This window comes from Periplaneta americana, chromosome 8 (assembly GCF_040183065.1).
Source record: "Periplaneta americana isolate PAMFEO1 chromosome 8, P.americana_PAMFEO1_priV1, whole genome shotgun sequence".
In the NCBI taxonomy this organism is placed as follows: Eukaryota; Metazoa; Arthropoda; class Insecta; order Blattodea; family Blattidae; genus Periplaneta; species Periplaneta americana.
This window is the reverse complement of record NC_091124.1, coordinates 44049280-44072614: the sequence shown is the minus strand read 5'-3', so window position 1 is coordinate 44072614 and position 23335 is coordinate 44049280. Positions and strand designations below refer to the sequence as shown.

The following is a 23335-nucleotide window of genomic DNA, read 5'->3' as shown; positions in this document are numbered from 1 at the left end:
TCAACATTCTCCGCTGTCTCAGTAAGGTTACACCACAGTCGTGTTTGGACAGAATTTAGTTTAATTTCAAGAATTAGTAATGAAACTACAAAATACATGGAAAACATCTGCAAGTAAAACCTAACCTACGGTATACGAGTATATTTTCAACTCCCTTGATAAAATTCACAACACAGTAAGTTACTATACTGTAATACAGGCATTATGTTAATAATTGATAGAAACCTACACTCAGTAACATGTTTCACGATAATTTTGATTTTTTTTTTAATGAAGATCATCGTATCTTTACTTTGTAGCCTATCTTTTACTTTAGTTTCTAAATTTATTTGTGTGACGAAAGGATTCCCACTTCTGCTTCCAATAGTGCCAAAGATGTTCTGTTCTGTGGAACAGGTGTTGTCGTTGAAACGAGTATTTTGTAACAACAAGTATTTTGTAGAATAGCACTTGTTTTGGAACGTAGTATACAAAGATGCTGTTATTTTTTGGAACAGTTCCTAACAAAATGTTCCAAAATAACTGTTGTTTCCCCCCCCCCCACCTCTAATCTGAACTGTTTGCGCTCAGCTCACTTATGAACTTCAATGTCATTTTTAAACCCCAGTAACATTCCATCTGACAACTTTAGATCTATATCTTCCTCCTAATAGTAGGCCTACTCTTATTTTCGTTTTACGGCATAATTTTTAGTTGCTTATTTAATGACACTGTATTAACTACTAGGTTATTTAGCATCCATGATAGCGAGACGGCTATTGGCGAGATGAGACCGAGAATTCGCCATGTAATTAATTATCTGACATTCGCCTTTCAGTTGGGGAAAACACCCGACCATTTAATCAGGCCAAGGAGGTATCGAACTCACGCCCGAGAGCAACCCCGCACCAGCAAGCAAACACGCTAACGTGTGTGCTACGTCGGTGGCTTTTACAGCGTAATCTAGTCTTTAATTTTGTAAATATGAAAGTTTCAATCCTTGGTCTAACGTTTTTGGTGGGTATAGGCCTACAAACAATAACTCTGCAAACTGTAAAAATGGAACCAAACGTTAAGAACGTTAGTCATGGATTATCCTGTATAATAGCAACAACACATATCAATATTCTCCCTCTCTCTGTCTATCTCTTTTATCCAGAAGTTAATGTGCCGGTACGTTACCACTATTAAGTGCCTATATGTTGCAGAATATAACACTAACCGTCCTTGAGTGCACCGTTTAATATTTAATGCATGTTTTTTGCAAAGTCGCGTCGTGTTTATCCGCTGGGAATGAATCATGTGTTACACAACTAGAGGTTATTATTCTAATTAGATTGTTATTCCAGACTAAAGATGTACGTACACGTCACGAACAGCTTGAATTACAGTATATATCACTCTACGATAAATATGTTTACAAAATATGTATAGATGGCAAACAATTTGTTATAATTAGTAATATTAGTAATAAATGTAATATTTCAAAATATAGTACATGAATTTATTATTGCCATTAGATACTATGTATAGACAATGAATTTCTTTATTTTACGTATTTGGCCCTCTATTTAAATTAACAGGTCTTGAATTGTTGCTAACTTATCATTGCACATAATGCTTTGATAATATTGTTTAGTTTAGGTAATTCATAATAATTATACCACAGTCTAATATATACAGTCACGAAGCTCAATACGTAGTAAATATGCATCCATAAATAGTTGCTAACCATTAGGATCGCTAATATCGCTTCATTACAGACAATGCGAAATAGTACCGGCACAGTCTATTGTTCCTAGCACCCTCACAACTCAAACTTCGTGACTGTATACACTAGACTGTGATTATACTCTGGTGTTTGCAATTTATTTCAACTGTGTATTCTATTTCATATTCTTTTAATTAGGTTACTTTTTACGAAGATAACAATAAACGACACTTTTAAAACATATTAAGATTATACAAAATATTTTAAAATTAAATTACCTATTCACAAATACAATAAAATTAATTCACCGTGTTCGAACAAGTTACCTTCTGCAGCTAGATAGTAACCCAGACTGATTATGTTGTGAGATGTAACTCTTCCACCAGGAAAAGATACAGCTATAAGGTTTCTTACCTCTGAATTTCCTGCGTAGGACAGTTAATTAAATTTCGTCTTTTCTTCCGTTGTATGTATAACAATTCATTATTTTGAAGGTTGATGTTGTCAAAGAGAGTACTAGTTGACAATAATCAGCAGATACTCTTTTTTTTTTCTTTCTTTTTATAAGAACACACATAATTTAGTACACATGGCCAATTTCGTAAAATACAAGTTTCTCTTTTTTATAGCTACATAGGCTGTGTTTCTAATGGCAATGATACAGTAAATTCCTATGTACAATGGGCTGCAAAATAAATGCCGAAACGAAATTATATCATTTTCCGAGGACTTTAGCAAACATGGCGAGATGAAAAGCTGTTTTCCCGAGATTAGTTTTTCAAAAATATGTAAATACGACTTTTATAATATGTTCACGTTATTTAATATGAATTGTTTTTAAATTATTCATATAGGCCTCCTTTTATTTTACAACATTAATATAAATACTACACGAAAATAGTGAAACTGCAGTTTACAGTACGTTCCACAGCCTTCCTTATTATCCACAGATGCTGTCATTGTTACAATCGATTATATACGGCCAGTTACGTTTCATATTGTATTGACAAAAAAGTATCAATTTTATTATAAAATAGTACATTATGCAACGAGCCTATAATGGTAGTAATTAAGACGCGAGTATGTTTATGAAACGAGCGCAAGCGAGTTTCATCATTTTCATACGAGCGTCTTAATTACCGTTATAGGCAAGTTTCATACGACTTTTTATGCTCGACCATATTTCTAACTTGAAATTATTCATAAGTATTCATGTTATTCTTATCTGACTGGGGAGCGGAACTGACCTTGTGCAATATCTCGTAAATTGTGAGATGTGCGCAGACGCGAAAGTATTGATTTTTTCCGAGGAACAAATGTCATTGACCTTGATATAATCTAGAGAGTAAAATGAACATTAATCTTGATATAACCTTGAAATTGATTTAGACATTGAAAAACGAGATGACAAATTGAATTTATTTGAATATTATTTACAATTAACGCTAATTATTATAGTAACAGAACATAACCTTCTGCGACAGTATTGGATTTCCAGCCTCCGTGACGTTTCGCTAGTTGTCTTTCGATTGCATATCCGAGAATAATCGATACTTGCGCTTTCATATTGCTACAATGGTGTTTTCTGATTGGTGGAACACCTGAACTTTAATGAATAGGTGTACTTTAATGAGGTCCATTAAAGGGCTGCTACCAGGTGTATAATTACTACATTTCGGCATGGTCGAGCATAAATATAAATATAAAATTTTATTATAAATACAGATACAGAACTAAAAACTAAATGCAATGCCTTCTGTGTACCTCTATTTCTATTGTTTCCTAAGCGAAGTTCTACGATATTTCAAATCGATAGAGACTTCGACTCTGCATTTATTTTGCAACCCAGTGTTCTATAGGCCTATATTTTGAAATCCACGTGGTATAAAGAGAGATACACGGACACATTCACATCTCGGGGTAGGAATCTTATCCTTAACCCGCAAATTTACACGAAAGTCAAATTGGGTACCTACGTATTTCTGCAGGTTAACTTAGTTTCAAGCTTCGATCTATCTCCCTGCGTTGGCCTTCGCGTTCGAGTTCCATAGTGACAGTTGTGGCGGACGAGATCGCAGTTGGGGTTTTTCTCGCAGTTCTCCCCTTTCCCCATATTAGGTACCTACATCACTCCATAGCATTCCCCGAACTCGAAACCTTAGTCAGCCGGTGTGGATTTGGGAATGCGTCTAGCTTGAGGATAAGCGCAATAGATCGTATAAGGTCGCAGTGCTGAGTCTGGGCCGGCTGATTGGGTCATAGTGCTCATCTCCCGAAAATTTCATTCTAAGCTTCGGTCTAAGCACCACTCCAAATACCACACAAACAGTAGATTCCCCTAAACTTCTGAAATCGCTTTCGTGATGATAAAAGTGGCTACTTAGAAGTTACATAAAGAGAGAGACAAATGGTGGCTCGCGCACTACAGTCTAGGAACCGGCACGGTGAAAGGAAACAGTAAAGGCTGGTTCACAATAAACCGGGAACGAGAACCAGAATAAAAACGAGAAGCAGAGGACGTGAATATGAAAATTTTTGATTCACAATAAACCGAAAACGTAGACGACTATGCATATCGATATGTATGTCAATAACGATATGTAAAGTCGATATTACGCATTCTGATGTTATTTGTGTATAATTGACGAATGGCGTTCTCTCATGAGTACAAGGCAGCCAACATAAACACAGGTTAACCAACTTCGAAATTTCAACTGAAACAATTCATTAGGTACAGGACTATAAATATGTCCATGCATCTTTATTATCACAACCTATTTTAAGTCTACCATAACGTAAAATAATTAGAGAAGAAACATTTGTAATAGAACAAAAATGAACACAACAGTAGTTATTGAATTGAAGCATGAATATGTAGTGTGTAATACAACCAATACAGTAATAAAATGATTCGCTTCCGATCGTGTTCAAAGATGCAGCTATTGAACTCCTTCATTTTCTCATCTTTATACGAGGCGCGCCGCTTATCGTAAACGTGGGGATTTTCCTCAACACTCAATATTAGAATCTCATCAAATAAAACTTGCTCCATGATGCACAGCAGAGAACAAAATAATGCATAGGTTATGTCACGGTCTTCTTGCTACAAAATATATAGGACGACAAAATAGATTTTAGATGGCAATAGAATTAATCTAGTGGGCTGTGATCGGAAACGTGAACGCCAAAGTTGAAGCTTGGCCAACTCTCCGTTCCCGATCCCGGACTCCGGCAAGCTTTTCGTTAATTGTGAATGCTCACATTTAAATGTACACATTTTAATAATTTTATCGTTTTCGTTCCGATTCTCGTTTCCGGTTTATTGTGAACCAGCCTTAAGCCCATGCGTTTTCCTAGAGTATGAATGCCTGTATGGTCTACGAGTTAGTGAGAGGTACTAGTGCTCGATTCCCGCCATTGTTCAATTCATAGTATTAAAGCGTTTGTGGTTGACAATGCCAAGTTCATTCAAAGCTATTCAGAGTATTTATAGCAGAGTATTGCGACATGCATCTCCTCCCAGCGTCGCTGAGACTTCCCTCAGAATTTAATATTATATAAGCCTACGACGCAATAGATAAACAGCAGCATATAGGCTTAACAACATTTTTTTTTTTCACGTGTTTCTACAGTGTGCTTCATTTGCCCGAGATACTAACCAAAACACACTATCTCCAGAACTCGTAATCGTGGAGTGTTGGTTGCTATGATTTAATTAATCTTTGCCATGTCCTCTATTTTGCAGTGCTGTTCTTCGCAGGAAAAATTCCCTAAGAGGTCAGAGAGTGAAAATCAGACGCCGATTCCTTATTATATCATGCAGACTTTTCGTTTTGCAAAGGGATTTTGTAATATTACATTTGTTCGGATCAAATTTCTGCACATTTACGTAAAGAGCAAAACTAAAATTATATTTCAATAATTTATTATCATAATACAGTGCACTCTTAAGCTGACTGAGCATATTGGGAATTACATCCATGATTTTCCCAAAACACGCTATGAAATGTTTCGTATATAAATAATTTGTAATTCGAAAAGGAAGCAAAAACGAGCAAAATAGTATTAAACTTTATAGTTTGAAATATCTCAAGAATAACGACCTGAAATTGATGACATTATTTACGATTCACCCTGTATAACTTGAAACACCTAATGTAATATCAAAATTGCACAGAGAGTTAAAAATGGTTACTTATTTCAAAAACAATTTTAAGTAAAGATAAATACAGTAGTAATGGGAATATAAAAATTGAAAATTTATTCTTTGAAGAAGTGGAAAAATTCAAATATCTTGGAGCAACAGTAACAAATATAAATGATACTCGGGAGGAAATTAAACGCAGAATAAATGTGGGAAATGCCTGTTATTAATCGGTTGAGAAGCTTTTGTCATCCAGTCTGCTCACAAAAAAGCTGAAAGTTAGAATTTACAAAACAGTTATATTACCGGTTGTTCTGTAAGGCTGTGAAACTTGGACTCTCACTTTCAGAGGTTAAGGGTGTTTGAGAATAAGGTTCTTAGGAAAATATTTGAGGCTAAGAGGGATGAAGTTAAAGGAAAAATGGAGAAAGTTACACAACGCAGAACTGCACGCACTGTATTCTTCACCTGACATAATTAGGAACATTAAATCCAGAAGTTTGAGATGGGCAGAGCATGTAGCATATAAGGGCGAATCCAGAAATGCATATAGTTAGTTGGGAGGCCGGAGGGAAAAGACCTTTGGGAAGGCCGAGACGTAGATGGGAGGATATTAAAATGGATTTGAGGGAGATGGGATATGATGACAGAGACTGGATTAAACTTGCTCAGGATAGGGACCAATGGCGGGCTTATGTGAGGGCGGCAATGAACCTCCGGGTTCCTTAGAAGCCATTTATAAGTGAAGATAAATAGCAAAGTCAATTTCATACAAATTACACATTTATAAATGTCACAATATAGCTTTTGGTACCATTCTAAAGTTTTTTTTCTATCTCTCTCCCTTTGACGGAGAAAGAACCCGAAGGCTTACACTGCAGCCTGAGGCTTATTGTGCTTATTACTCCTATTCTTGTGAATGCTTGAGTAGCCGAACGACCGCGCTCTTGTACAAGTACAGCACGCCACACTGTGAACGTAACCCGGGCTATTGTATGGAGGATGATGATGATGATGTGAATTAACGATGGCGAAATGAGTCCGAGGTCCAACGCCGAAAATTACCCAGCAATTCTGCTTCAATTGGTTGAGGGAAAACCGCGGAAAAACCCCAACCAGGATTTGAACCCGGGACCGTTCACTTAATGCTGACTATTACTCCATTAAAAGTTAATCGAGGCATGAAGCACAATGTGTCATAAGATATTTCTGCATATTTTCAGGAGCTAAGTTTCATCGGACATCGGAAAGTAGTGTTTTTATACAACGAAAACGATCTCGCGACATCGCATCAGGTTACTGGTGCGTATTTAAACAAATGCACATGACTGCCAGCAATTCTTCTGAAAGGTTCCGCGTTTCTCCGCGAGGATCTGACTAACAGTAAATAAACTGGCGTAACCCCAATATGTTTCAAGGACAGCTTCGAATTTTTTCACGACTTGTTTACGTACAGTTCTACGGACAGCACTCAGTTTATTTTTACATTACAAATGAAGTCCATCAATTTCATGAGTGAAAATTCGATAGTTCCAAGTTACTGGAAATACAGCGAAGGTAGTCTACAGGGTGATTCACGAAGATTTACCGTCCATTACGGAGCTTATTTCCGAAGAATTCTGAGCAAAAAAAATGTTATAAACGTTTGTCCTAATCTCAATATTTTCAGAATTACACTAATTTGAAGTTGTTTGTAAAATGCCATCATTCTTGAGTTTTAAGGATTAAAAAATATTACAGATAAAGAATGAACTATTCAGGAGTATCATTTCTTTAATTAGCTAGTATTCCGAAGCTAGAAATATGTTGTGAATCCCATAGTTGCTTCGTACAGAATTTTTTTTTCGATTTTTTAACTACAAAATTACATTTTATTACGCATTTATCACAAAAATTGTTACAAATCACGCCACTCTTGTAAATTCTTCGAGACTGTACAGTATGATGCATAATTAAACTGTGAAGAATCACGTTCCTAAAGTCGTATGATTTGTAACAATTTTTGTAGAAGTGCGTAAGAATGATGTAAATTTTAGTTAAAAGCTGAAAAACAAAATCTGTAGAAAGCATTAAAACTAAAGAAAAAAGGTATTTTACTAACAGTTTCAAATTAGTGTAACTCTGGAAATATTGAGATTAGGACAAATGTTTATATGACCTTTTTGCTCAGAATGTCTTCGGAAATAAGCTCCGTAAGGGACGGTAAATTCTTGTGAATCATCCTGTATATTCTCCACTTCACATGTACTTTTAGAATTCTGTTAAACACGCGGCGAAGCAGTCAAGTAACTATTGAAATAAAAGGTAAAGCCACGGTGCTGTTTGCTTCCGAGCAAAAATGACTCATATTAATTCGCTTCCCTAGTTGCGGTGAAGATCACGGAACTGTAACCATATTATAATTTATGTATTATTTTTTAAATAAGAGTTTATTAAAATGAACCATTTAACAGAAATAGCCGACTTATTGCGGAACTTCTAAGGCGTGTAATAAAGTGTCATCGCGTGAAAAATATTCGGCTAAACTATAGTGATCCACGCTAGTCTAGTCTTATATAGATCAGCGAATAAAATCAGAGTTTTTGTAAAATACAAATTTTTTCCCTGGACCAAATACAATATAAATGGAGTAAAAATTATGTGTTAAAACGGCTTAAGTACACATTACCGTGACCATTATAGCAGTTGCCAAATATTTTTCAAGTGAAACTTCTTCAGACATGGTACTAACAAGCAACAGTCGAACGCTACGTAACAAAATTCTGTGACAGGGTTTGAGTGCAGCTAGTCCCGCGTCGTGGTCTAGGACTCGCGTTACGGAATGCGCGGTGGTATAGTTGACGCCATCGATTTAGGCAGATGGATTTTATTAATCAGAACTCCAGAGCGAGTTACTCTTAGCTGTAAGGTCGGTTGTTATCTTCGTCGCAAGCAAACTGCAGCTGGGATGGGTGAGACATAAGAGTAAACATACATTCCTGATTATCCTAGTGGACTCGGATGGACAGTCATCTCCAAAAACAATGCACATAGGTATAACCACTTTTATACAACTCCAGTAATTTGCGTTACGTAGTTGATAATGGGAGCGTCTTAATAAATACAGATTTAAATCGGTGAACGGCGGATGCGACAGGTGTACGAATTATTACGGTATAAAAAAATTCATCCATCATGCTCGACAACTATCAGGCTCAGATTGAAAAACACAAGAAACGAATCGACGGCTTTTCTCGTGACCTATTACCATTCCTTGTAAACACATGCTACGCGTGATTTACATAATTAAATTAAGCTCTTATATTCATCTGCTTCCATTAAGAATTTTGGAACATGAGGTTTCTTGCTTGGTTTATCGAATTACCACAGGTTATTAATTGAGAAAAATTCGCTCCGGGGCCGGGTATCGAACTCTTGACTCCCAGTTACACGCACTAGGATCTCTAACCACTGAGCTACGCAGAGACTCAATCCAAAGTATCGGATCGAATCTCGTAGATTATCGAATTACGTATTTCCTTATTTCAGCATACCGGTACCTATTCTTTCGGTTATTTATCCAACGTGTCGATTCCTGTCGCTTCCGCAACTTATTCTCGTACTTCATGAATGTTTGTTATTAATGAAGGCAATTCGACACAACTCATATCTATTTTTCGCCCGTCGCTTCATGAAGTAATGAACATTTGCAATAATTTCTTGGTTCTGGTTATGCAATGCTTTTCTCCTCTTAATTTAGAAAATGTAGGAGGCGAACGAAAATCATTTACGGCACTCCCATGAATCGGACTGTACTGTGGTGTGTTTATTAATTAGTCTAATAATGACGATACAAGAGGCGAGTGTGAACATATAAACAACGACAGACAGCCTTATCGCAATTCATTCTTGCAGTTCTCACAAAACATTGGCTCGCCTACTGGAAATGTCATTGAGATCTGCCAAAATTGGTGCCTCCGACTATACGAGTCCTCACGGGGAAGGAATTTTCTCATGAAATTTAGGCCAGTGTATGGAACCGGTGCCCATCCAGCATCGTGACGCATTTAGAGAGCTACGATAGGTAACGAAATCCGATTAAGAAAACCAGATATAACGCCCGGAGAATCATCGTGCTAACCACACGATACCTCCGATCTGGTTGGATGACCGTTCACTTTTGCTGAGGCCCTTCATAGGCTGTCGCGCCACGGAGCGTGTAGTTGCTCCGGGATTGTTTACGTTGCTATGTTACCGCGGTTTTCCACTAATTTACATAAAATAATGTATTAATAATAATTAGTGAGAGTGGGGTTGCCACCAGGCAATTGTCACCTCTGCAGTGTTGTGATTATACAGCCGAAACCAGTAAGTGAAATTACGTTGGTGAAGCTTTCTGCTGAAATGTATGCCGAAATCATGAGATGAACGTACGAGATTAGGTCAAGAACGAAAAAGAGTAAACCAAAACGAGTGCGAGAATATAGGAATGGTTCCCTAACCTCTTCTGCAGTTCAGTTACAAAGTGTCAACGATTTAGTGAATGTTCCTACACCGCCAACAATCGACGAACAATCGAAGAATGCAAAGTCTGATCCAACTGGTACTGTCTCTACCATTACTGTAACAATACTTGGATAGAGTTCCACTGATCCTTAGTGAAAACTTACTTCAGAGTGAATCGTGTTTCGTATTACTTCAAAAGGGATTTATTTTGACTATGAATAATGTATCACCTACTCTGTTCAACATCTACTTGGAGGATTTAGTGAAGAACTGTTTTCATACTATGGGAGGGATGATAGTAGGAGAAATATGAATAAAGTCATAAGATTTTCTGATTATGTGGCGTTGTTAGAAGAGGAGGCGATGCTAAGGGATATTCTACTGGAGCTAAATGACAGCTGTAAGCAGTATGGGATGAAGATAAATGCAAATAAGACGAAGATCATGGTTATCGGAAGAAAAATAAAGAAGGTAAACGTGCGGATTCGAAACGAGACCGTAGAGCAAGTGGACAGCTTCAAATACTTGGGGTGTACAAGCAGCAACATGAGCTGCTGCCAGGAAGTCAAAAGGAGGATAGCAATGGCAGAGGAAGCTTTTAATAGAAAAAGGAGCATCTTCCGCGGACCTCTGGTAAAAAAAAAATGTACTATTCATAGACATTTCGCAGCACGCGCTACGAGCGTACTAAGCTAGCCCCGGCTATCCACTGGTTACTTGTACAGAATTCAAATCATATCCTATCGCTAACACTGGTTTATGAATACGAAAAACGCTGATCATCCACCGAAAGCCCGCGCTAAAAAAATGTCTATGAATACGGCCCAAAGAGACTAGAAAAGTGCTTTGTGTGGAGTGTAGCATTGTATGAGGCAGAAACATGGACATTACGACGAAGTGAAGAGAAGGGACTAGAAGCACTTGAAATGTGGATATGGAGAAGAATAGCGTGTGAAATGGACACACAAGAAATGAAGCGGTGTTGGAAAGAGTGGGTGAAGAAAGAATGATGCTGAAACTGGTTAGGAAGAGAAAAAGGAATTGGTTGGATCATTGGTTGAGAAGGAATTTCCTGTTGAAGGATGCATTGGAAGGAATGGTGAACGGGAGGGAAGTTCGGAGCAGAAGAAGATACAAGATGACAGACAACTTTAAGATACATGGATCATATGCGGAGATAAAGAGGAAGGCAGAAAATAGGAAAGATTGGAGAATGCTGGGTTTGCAGTGAAAGACCTGCTCTTGAGCAGAACACTATGTATGCATGTGTTCGATTTTGCTGTTTGCATTGTCTCTATTCCCGCTTAAATGCTGCTTAAACAAACTTGCATTCACAGTGGATATTAAATTTATAACCACTGATGTCTTTAATCTCTTACTGAAGTGAAGGTAACAGGTTCAAGCCCTGCTTTGGGTATAGGCATGTGTTGTTTTTGCTAGTATAAAAGTCCTAGGGTTTGCAGATGAAGACCCGACTTTATACAGATCCAACATAAGGAGGTCCGGGCATATGTACATCAGATTTCAGGGCGAAGAAGTCCCTAAAAAGAAGTTTGTTCATGGTGAAAATTCCAAATGGGATATAAAAACCCATAGGGCATACATTTTTAGTCACAAAGACGTTTGAAAAATAGTGGGAACGGTTTTGTGTCATAGGCTTTATCAAAGCTAATGAACGTCAACAATTAAAGATTTTGATTCCACACGTTACATAAACTGAAGAAATGAACTACTCATGTATATGCGAGCTGATTACATAATCCCACTCAATGACTTACCTCATAATAATTACGCCGAACTGCAACTAATCTTATCAATGTTCACTATTCAATACGAAATTAAGAAATGGTCATTTAACTCTTTGATAACCTTCAGGGTATTCGAAGAGCTAGGTTAGCAGGGATGTGACTATGTCAAGGCCACTATTATCTCTCTCTCTCTATTGACCTAACCCGTAAGCAACGACCTAACCATACCCAGAGTCCGTAGATAAGAGTGGTCATTCATCTGGGGCCTGAACACAACACTTATTGTAATCATGTATCGTTAAAATAAGATGGTTCGGGCGTTAGTCTATCCTACGAACGGATAAAAGATAACACAGCATTTTACGCACACAAGGCAGCCTGAATATAAACTACTCATTTAGGCCTACTACTTATTACATTTACCCAAATGGCCAAGAACCCGTTATTCTGCATCTTCGATATGCAGTTTCTGGTTATATTATACAAAACTGATAATACTGTATAACTGTAAATTATCTGAGCCCTGACAAAACTACGAAAAGGATGAGGCTTATGCATAGGAGTGGCCTACACGCTATTCTCAATAAGTATTTATTATTGCCTTCATAATTAAAGTCTTTCGAATACTGCTATATTATTTAATATGTATTCTTACCTTGCGTGTCCTTCGAATATGAGATTTTCAGGGACAGGGAACACACTTCTGTCTAAATCTGATAAATATCAGAGTAATATAGCTATTTCTTTCCACTGAAGTGTATTTATATATTGACACGTTTATGACTTATTACTACGATTTAACAACGCACTGAACAATATGGAGTATTACGACCTGCGCTCGTGGCGCAAAAGATAGAGGATGATTACGTTCCTATTAATTTTTTTCACACACTAAAGATCACAGACTCCTACTTATCGTTATTCAAATGTATATAACAGAAAATAACCCCAATAATAAAAAAGTAATAACTTTTGACTGTTTTTAACAATCACAAAAAAAAGTTTCCGATTAAAGATATCAGTTTTATACGAATGTCTATTTACAACAATTCAATTCTGCAAGACTACAACCACACGGAGCACGCAGCAATCAACGACTGAAACTAAAAACATATGAAAACCAGCGGGCGTGCGCTAGGCCGGCAGTATTGACGCTTCAAGCCGCAAGCATGCGCTCTTCACGTGATCGATTGGCCAACCACAGTTCAGAATGATCGTATACATACACAGACGAAGTAGAGTGAGGTTACATTCACATCTCCACTTTACATTATATAAAATTACATAAACGTAACGTCTTATCATTATCAATATAACGTACGGCGATTTGCTGTAATTTTATTGAAATCTCTGCGCAAACCATGAAACCACATGCCACGCAATTTCCAAGTTCAGTTACATCACGTCAACCAATCAAGCCTCGCTGTAATTAATTGTTACAATGCAAATTTTTCCGTTCGAAAATAGGCTATAAGCGGAGAGGTTTTGACTTCGAAGTATTTTAGACATTGAACATATTACAGAAAAGAAAAGCAATATTTAATTTTAGAGTCGCGCACGTGTTAATTTACTTCCCACACGCCTATTTTACATTTTAGATTTTAGCTTCGTTTTCTTTCTTCCAAGGGTTTTTATACTGTGACCAGGATCACAGGATCAATGGATGGTTCAGGCAGTGGTATTGATAACTTCACTCCTGATTTCAACATAATCTGTTATTCTACTGTGTACTTATTTATTTCACATAGACCCCTTGAGGAAAAGGTCATAAATGATGCAGTATACCGATGCATATCAAATGCATGGCGGTTATATAAATTATACAAATAACACATTACAATTATATTATAATAATTTAAATAACTATTTAGTCTAATCTAGTCTATTAAAATATTATTTTATTATGTTTATATTATTTTGTGTTTTAATTTTAAGTTGTAACCATTTATTTTACACTTCAAAAACTGAATAAAAAATATAACGAATTCATATTCAATCACTTATAGGTAATCCTAGAGTGACTACAGAATATTGGATCCCCAACCAGGGTTGCCAGACGTCCTGGATTTTATTGGCGTGTCCTGTGTCCTGGATCGAGTTATATTTGTCCCGAAAACTCAAACAAATTTAAAAAATACAATTTTTTGCTCATTTCTTCAACTTTATTTTTAAAATTCCTTATTCATTTTTCAAGACCCCTGGCGCCTCCTATCAAAGACAATAATACTACATAGTATGCATTAAGTATTACAAGTATCTTTATTCTTTACTATCTTTGAAAGTTAATTTATTATTGATAGGATTTAAACACTGCATCGTTAATTTTATTTTCCTGTATTGGATCACCTTGTAATATGACATTTTTCCAGACTTCATCAGTAATTCAAAGTAAATTTCATAATCTAACAAAAATAAAAGTTTAGGCCCTATATAATTATTTGAAATTAATGAAACAAATGAAATCAGTTGTATTGCAAATTGAATTAATTAAAATGTTAGTCACGTTAAAGTACGCAGTATCATCACCTGTCCTGGATTCCTGATGAGAAAAATCTGGCAACCCTGTCCCTAACAAATAAGGGTTTTCTATTTTAAAAATAAATTGCGGAAGAAATATGAACTATACACTATTATTGTTAATGTTTTTACTCTACCTAGTAATGCAATGCCATTTCCATCGAAATAAAATAAAATAATAATAATAATAATAATAATAATAATAATAATAATAATAATAATAATAATAATAATAATAAACTTACTTTGCCGAAAACAGCAGGAGATATAATAGAAACCTGACAGTTATGAATCTTCAAAACTACCTACACCACGCATTAATATTTTTTGATAACACCTCACCCTTGAATTTTGCAAACGAAACTGACTCCCTACTGGTGGGGAATGAAGTGAAGAGGCAAGCTAGGGTTTTAAAGGCCCTGCATGGTATATACGCCCACGATCTAACAGAATCTCACGTCGATAATATGCATTGAACGCCTGGTTAACAAACAGTGGACTGTTTCCACATACAGAAACTTCCTTCATTTGTACTATTAATAATCAGGTGTTACGAACTATAAATTGTAGGAGATTGCCTGGTACATAAGAAATTCAAAACTTCAATTTCAAATAGTGAGCATATAATATCACGACAAAATACAATGATCCGTAATGATTATAAAGACAATGTAGCTGATATTAGCACCAACTGTCGCCCATATCCCGGACTTCCATTTCAAAACTTCCCAGTCTAAATATATTTCAATTAAACTTAATTTAAACAAAAAACACGTCAATTTAGATATTGAGGGGGACGTTTAAAACCAGTGTTAACTGTATTTTTGGTTTCATCCCCGTTCCCCCACCCTTTATATTATGATACTTCAATTTGAAAGAATATTTAATTGTTTATAATTATTGTAGACTGTGGAGATCCTTCATTTGTTTCATATCTTTTGTTTTCTGTCGTTACCTGGCAATCTGGATTGTTATTATTGTTTATTAGAGCTGGAGCCTGGAGCCGGGGTGTATTTCAGGCCTGGAGGCGTCAGGGTATTATTTTTCGAGGTCGGGTGGTGCCAGAGCACGTTTATGACTTTCATATTATTGCCAATTTTGCATCTATAAAATGTCATTTTTATTCATATTTAAACAATTTCATAGCGAGGTCTATTCTGCAGGACTAGATTCGAACCCATGTATTTTCGTCTGGCATTCCATAAGATTCCTGCGGAAAAATGGTAGTGGTGGTGTTGGTGTCGAGGAAGAAAACTGCTACTGGCACTACCGAAATTCCAGAACCAGAACACTTTTTTTTTTTGTTTAGAAATACTCCACTGAGCTGGAGAGAATAAAACTACAAAGATTAATGTTGGTTGCAGGTTATTTCAGGTAGTAACACAAACTAATATTAAGGAATATTATGGTTGTGTATTATAAACCTATTCTTTAAAATTTAAAACAGGATAGAGGATAATAAAAACCGAAGTTTGGATTTACGTTATTTATGTAGACTTTAATTAAATTTAGAAATTACCCAAATAACTGTGTTTTCATCCTACAACCAAGTGACAATAACAAGAATCCAGGTTGCGAGGCGACGATAGAAAACATAAGATGTAAAACAAATGAATGAGATGTATAAACAAATGAATATCCTTTCAGATATTGCGGATAGATGGCACGACTGTGACCCATTTTTCAAATTGCACACTACTTCGGCGGGCGACGCTGTGTATGATGTCTATCTGTGGAGAGATATGTCGTGTACTAGGGAGATCGATGCAATAATAATAAATTTTTCTTTTTTCTTTAACAAAATTATGCATATTTTGCATTTAAAAAAATGTCATTTTTATTTGATCGCATCACCAATTAAACTACGAAAGAGTTGATAGCATTGGAAAAACAAATCATCTACGAGAAGTGTATATATTAGGTAAACAAATTGATATATCGATGGCCTAGAAATGATACCTCGTATCTGTGCGTTTGCAGGTAGATAAAAAATGTTTTAAAAGTAATTTTTCTTAAAATAGAAAACATAGATATATTTCTGGTTTACAAGACTTTCTACTGCAGGACAAAATATTAGTTGACTATCCAATTTTGTGAATATAATGATAATAATATAGGTACCGGTAGTTAATCTAAATGACCACTTTTGTAGATACGAGGTATTACTTCTTAGACATCGATATAATTATATTATTGTATAATATCTCGTTACAGATTATTATACATATTTTTACAGCTACGTTATCAGTGAGGAATAAGGAAAATCTGTATTTACTAGAAACAAAGTCATTGTAAATGCTTACTGAATTATGCATTAAGGTGGCCACGTCTGGTTCCATTGTCTCAGCTCTTCTCTAAGATCTATAAGGACTCTAGGCGCCGATAAGAGGATAATGTCCATTAGATAGCTTGGGCGGGACTCGAATTCACGACTGCGATTTCCACAATTGGCTATAAAGTTAACTGAACTCTTGAGTATCTTCCTCAGCTTCGCAGTAGTGAAGGCGAATAGCAACCACTTCACAAAACACAGATAGTTGTTTAGTCAAATGTTCGAAGACAGATTGGAACCCCCTGACACCAATAAAGCATCACTTATGAGGCAACTGAAACAGGAGATAATGGGGTAGGGTGGATAAGATGTGAATTACAATACGAACTAGTAATAACATACAAGTTTTCTTTTATCATATACAATTTGATTCTTCGAATGTTCGTCATGGTCGGGTTTCGAATCTGACCTAGAAGATGGATGTTTTCTCGTAGTACGGTAATGTGATAATATCTTGCGTTGTCTTAGATGGCGAGAGACAGACGTCATTCTGTTACCACGTTACTGGAGTCATACAGCATCGACTGTATGTAAAGTTGAAACTTACAGGACAAAAAACCAAATTAAGAAGTAAAAAAAAAAAAAAAAAACAGAAATAATTAAAGAAGAATAGGCAGAGGTAAGTGGAAGAAAGGCCGAAAAACAGGAAAAGAAATAAAAACCCAAAGAAAATAAAAATTCACGAAGAAAAAAAAAAGACGAGTGAAAATAAGGAAGAAATCTAAAAATAAAGACGAACGAAAGCGAGAAAAACAAAGATTTGAAAGAAAGAAAGACAGATGAATAGAAAAAGTCGGAAGAAACGAAAGAAAGAATAAGAAGAAACATAAAGACAAAACAGGAGGAAAGACATACGAATTGAAAGAAAGAAAGAGAAAAGGAAACAATTATGAAGACACAAAATAAGGAAAGAATGAAACGAAGAATAAGAAACGAAAGGAGAAAAAATTAACAAACAAAAGATTAAAAAATGAGTAAAAAGAAAGTGAAATAAAAAAAAAACATAACGAATGGAAACAAAAAACAAATTATAAGAAAAAAAAAAAGACGAACGAAAGGAAGAAAAATAGAGGGGATCTGTTCAACTATCTTTCAAGCTACAGAGTCCACTGAGAATCTGTGAGATGATAACGAATGTGAAAAAATAAAAGAAAAAGAAACAGATATGATCGAGAAAAGAAAAATGCATCCGAAATCGTTTTGTATAATACCCTGTGAACAGGCAACACACACGTCCTGGGACGGCAGTCAACAGCGACGGATGAACCAGTCAACTCGCCTGCCATCTATTGAGCATGCAAAGAATTGCGTGCTACAAATAGAAGCGACGCAGTCGGTCGTATGTCGCATTAACGGATTAGGGCTCTATAATTTTAAGCTAGGAAATCATAATGTCGATATAATTTTATTTATTACAGACTGGATTGGTATAGTAGACCTATACATACAATAAAATTTTCATTTCAGTATTGAGCGGGATCATATTCAGTCTCATAAGTTTTCAAGACAATTTAGAACCCATTCAACTGGTCGACAGACAAAATCCCCAGTAAGCAGATGAAAATGTGAATGTTGATTTTTAATATGTGCCTCCCCTCCACGAATATTTATTTTTTAGACTGAAAACTGAAATATAAATGTATCTATAATGACACATTAATACAATAAATACCAGATATTCTTGCGATATTTTTATAACTCCCTGAGTTCTTGATATTCTTACACATTGAGCAAGAAAACCACATGCAACAGACTACCTAGAGTACAGTTAGTTTTAATGGGTTTTTATTCTGTAAGCTGATGCAGGATAGATGCCATTGACACACCTCAGAATTACTATATGTCATTATAAAGCTATATGTGAGTTCATAATCAAAGTCAATGAAAAATACATTACAGATTACAGTAAGAAACTGTACAACTGAACATACTAGAATATTAATAGATGACAAATAACAATTGCTAAAAATATTTTATGCAACAGCACCCTCCATGTGAAACTTGATTATTACTAGAATTAAATTTCTGCAACGTTCTAGCAGGACAAATAGTCGTCCTGGTTCTAGTAATGATGAGACGAAGGTGATGAGAAGTCTAAAGTGAGTGAGTGTCAGCTAAGATAGTTAAGCTTATGCTATACATGATATTTCATATGTGGTCAATTTTGTGGCCTCCAAATTTACCAGACTTGGTTCCAATCTATTTTTTTTTTATTTGGGTTTTGTGAAGGACACTGTGTATTTTATCCAGACCCACTACTGTGCAACACATAACACCACTTTTTGAAACTACACTATGTTATTCAGAGACAAAAATGGAAGAATTGTGGAATATCAGAAAAAATATCTAAACCATATTACTCAGAGACAATTTTCCAGAATAAGCTTGTGATGATTCTAAGAAAATATGGGCCCAACTCAAAGTCACACCTATAAATAAGTACTTATTCTGTAACAATACAAATTATATAAATATAATTAAAAAAAACCTGCATCAGGATTCATTTGAAGTCGGTTTCAGTTTCCTTTCACCATTTTTCAAGAAATTTTTTACAGAAAAGCTTCGATTATTATCGTTTTCGAATATTATTGCTTTTTTAACTAATATCTGTCATTTAAAGTGAGATCAGAGTCCTTATATTATCAATGATAAATTGATCATCTTTAAGTACCTTAATCTGAAGTCAAGGGCTGCCAAATCTTGAAATCTTTCAAATCAAAGTTAGAAAATTATCTTATGACGAGTTGTCTAACTTACTGTTATGACAAGTGTTGTATTGCATGTTTTCACGTATTATCTACATTTTTGATATTCTAGCGATATTTATTCCATTTTATCTGTTTTTGTTTCATATTTTCCGATAATGATAAGCTATAATGTGATAACTTGAGCTACATAGGCTACTTATAATCATAATTTTCCTTGCTGCGTGTACCTATTACATATTTTCATTAGATGTTTTGTACTTTACTATTTTGTTATTATTATTATTATTATTGTTTGTATATTGTTCCTGTATTTGTCATTTTTATATTTCCTATTGTTCTTGCACTGGGTGAGTGGAAGAGAAGGCTTTATGGTCTTAATTCTATCAGCAGAAATAACTGTATTAAATAAATAAATTGTCATTATTATTGTTGTTTCATATTTTTATAATTTGTATGTCCAATTTATTTTGACTTACTGTTCCCATTTTATTATGTCTTTTCCTTTCTTTCTATGCGTTATATATTATGTCTGATTTCTATTGACTTGTTTACATAGTATTATGATTATCCACTTCAGTTTCTTTTATGTGTGTGTGTGTGTGTACGCACGCTGTATTTTGTAAATTTGTAGTGTTTTTTTGTATTGCAGTTTTACTCTTGGCTGAGTGTTAGAGAAGACCATATGGCCTAACTCTGCAAAGTTAAATAAACCATTGTTATTATTATTATTATTATTATCTCAGAAAGTATTACAGGTGTCACTATGGAAATTTTACTACTGATAATTTTATCATCTTGAAAGTGCTGAGAAGCAAACATTCTGATGGGGTCAGATAAAAAAGTTAAATTTCTTTCTTCTTCCATTTTAATAATATTAAAAGAAGTGCTCATACAATTGTCCACTCGAACGCAATTACGAGGCCGTCCAGAAAGTGATTTTCCATGGGGCCATTTACAGAAAAAAATCACAATTGCATGGAAAGATTTATTGCAACAGATACAGAAGTCGTTGAGCTATTTGTCAACATATCACCCACTGGAATTGAGACATTTGTCATGCCATGGGATAAATGTTTGTATCCTTGTGTCATAGAAGTCAGCTGCCTGTGATTGGAACCAGCGTTTTGACAGCCATCTGCACTTTTCTGCCAATCCCATGATATGACAAATGTCTCAGTTCTGGTGGCGAATATGTTAAAAAATAACTTAACAATTGCTCTGTCTGTTCCAATAAATTTTTCCAATGAAATTGTGCTTTCTTTCAGTTAACGGTTCCTGGCGGATTTATTTTTTATGGCCCTCGCAATTGCAGTCAAGTGGCCAAAATTTGCATAAGCACTTCTTTCGACATTATCAACATGGTGAAAGAAAAAAAAAATTAACTTTTTTATCTGCCCCCATCAGAACGTTTGCTTGTGAGCTCTGTCTTGGAAAGTGTACTGAAAATAATACTGTAAATGATTTTCTTTGTAACCAACTATTTTTTAAGAAAAATTGAATTACATTAATATTAATGCACAAAAACGTTTTTGTCCTAATTTCCTAAAACAGAACTCGCAATCAATATAATACTGTAGATAAGTGTAGCAATTTCATACTTCTAGTTACAGGTATCTTTGTTTCTAAGTATGTAAGTATGTTGTGATTTTTAATTTCCGAGAAAATGAACGGCATAGTAAACAATGGATAAACTTACATTTTCAGAAACACAGAATACTAAACTTGTTTTGAAAATTCACAATAAATTCAACCATTACAATCTTTGACAATGCAGTCCATATATGAAACAAAACATTCAGCTACAAAACACGCTAAACCACATCAATTACACCTAAGCATATTTATATTTTACGCAACAGTGCAGGATGGGAGAAAAATAGTTCGGCACATAAAACGTGTTAGATACGTAATTAAAAGCACTTCCACTTAGAAATTTTCAATACATTATATACCAAATCGCGCAGAAAATTTCAAATAATTACAGTGAAACCTGTCTAAAGCGGCCATCTGAAGTTACCTTGTAAAATGGCCGTTTCATCAGGTGGCCGCTTGATTAAGGTTGCTTTTTTTTATGAATCAGCATGAAAATACTGAATTTCACTGACTTTTTAGGACTGTGCGCGTACAACAATCATGCATATTAATGTCAGCCTGTTCCATTCTTGCGACTAGCCGTTTCAAAACTCGCTTGTGGTACCTCAGTTTAAATGACTGGATAATATCTCGATCAAGGGGATGGAGGTGTGATGTGGTATTTGTGAGAAGAAACACCAATTTCACGGATCACATTGCGATTTTGTCGTTTAATCTTGGAATTGAAATCACATAGCTAATTCTCAAACAATGATGATGTCATCCAAGCTTTATTGTTGGCAGTCCACTTCACCCCCAATAAACCCACGTCAACATTTTTCAAACATCTCGGTTTCAATGATTTCCCTATCATTAAGAGTGGTTCTTTTTCTCCTGCAGCATTAAAACAAAAGAGCACGGTAATTCTGTCTTTTGTCAACTTCCCCACTTTACACTCTTTTTTCTTAAAACTTAAGTTTTGTTAGGTAGGGCCCTGAAAAAAACCTGTTTCGTCAACACTGTAAATGTCTCAGAATTCATATTCCACAAGAATTGAAGATAGTCTATTTTTTCCATTCTTCAATAACATTGGTTGCAATGTCACCTTCTTCACCAGACACAGAACGAAATGCAATGTTATGCCGTTTTCTAAAGCACTCTAACCACTATTACTAGCAACAAAATTTCTTAGATTGAGTTCTTTGGCAATTTCAAGAGCCTTCTCTTGAATCATAAGTCCACTTATTGGCAATTTCTTCGCCCTCACACACTTGAACCATTCGCAAACGAAATCATTCACATTACTAAACACAGATTCTCTCTTCCTCCCATTCTTTTAATATTTCATCTTTATTCTTAATTATACCGTTTATTTTTGTCCTTCCACATTTGAATATCTCTGCAATTTTTCTCGCAGATGTTCCCTTCTCACTTTCTTCAATCATTTTTCGTCTCACCTCTTAACTTAACACCACTATAAACTTATTGTTAGACATGATTTCTCTCTCAAACTAACTTCACAATTCCTCTGAATCAAGTGAATGAAAAGAAGAAAAATTCGTAAAAGCTGGTCCATATAGAGAAAGATAGAAAGAGGAGAAAAAAAATTCGAATGGTTAACTACCTAAAACATACTGTGACATTTTCGATAGAAAACGTCAGTGTTTCAATCCTTTATAAACGAGTAAGAATTTATAGCTGTGCAGGGTCGGAGTGGAAAGTGACAAAAGAGTCATAAAACAGTAACCAACTAACCCCAAGATATGGAGGGTGTACTGTTGTACACTTAGCTATTGCTTTCTGTCCTCTAACCATCGAAAAAATAGGTCAGACAGTATCCGTGAAAAGATTTTTTGTTGGACAGTGACCGTTATAGTCAGGTTCCAATCCAAATAGACCCCAGCCACTGGCCGGCGCATGAGGTGGCCGCTAAATAAAGAGAGAATTTGTATTGATCTTATGGAAAATCAAATTGGTTCCAGAAAAAATTGGCCTTTTGGCCAGGTGGCCGTTTAAATGAAGTGACCGCAAAGGCAGGTTTCACTGTATTTAGGACAAAAAACCAAACTTTGATTTTTTTCTCAAAATTTGACCTCTGATCCCATCTTAATACAACTAAATACGACTACATTCAAAATT

At 35.4% G+C, this 23335-nt stretch overlaps 1 protein-coding gene across 1 annotated transcript in view; it reads right to left on the bottom strand.

Annotated features, from left to right (window-relative positions):
* Positions 1-13196, bottom strand: part of LOC138704693 (uncharacterized) — a 211033-nt gene extending 197837 nt beyond the window's left edge. Inside the window, exon 1 of the mRNA XM_069832832.1 lies at positions 12723-13196. The gene's annotated coding sequence lies outside the window, so the exon portion shown is untranslated. The remainder of the gene's footprint in view (positions 1-12722) is intronic.
* Positions 13197-23335: the final 10139 nt, after the last annotated feature.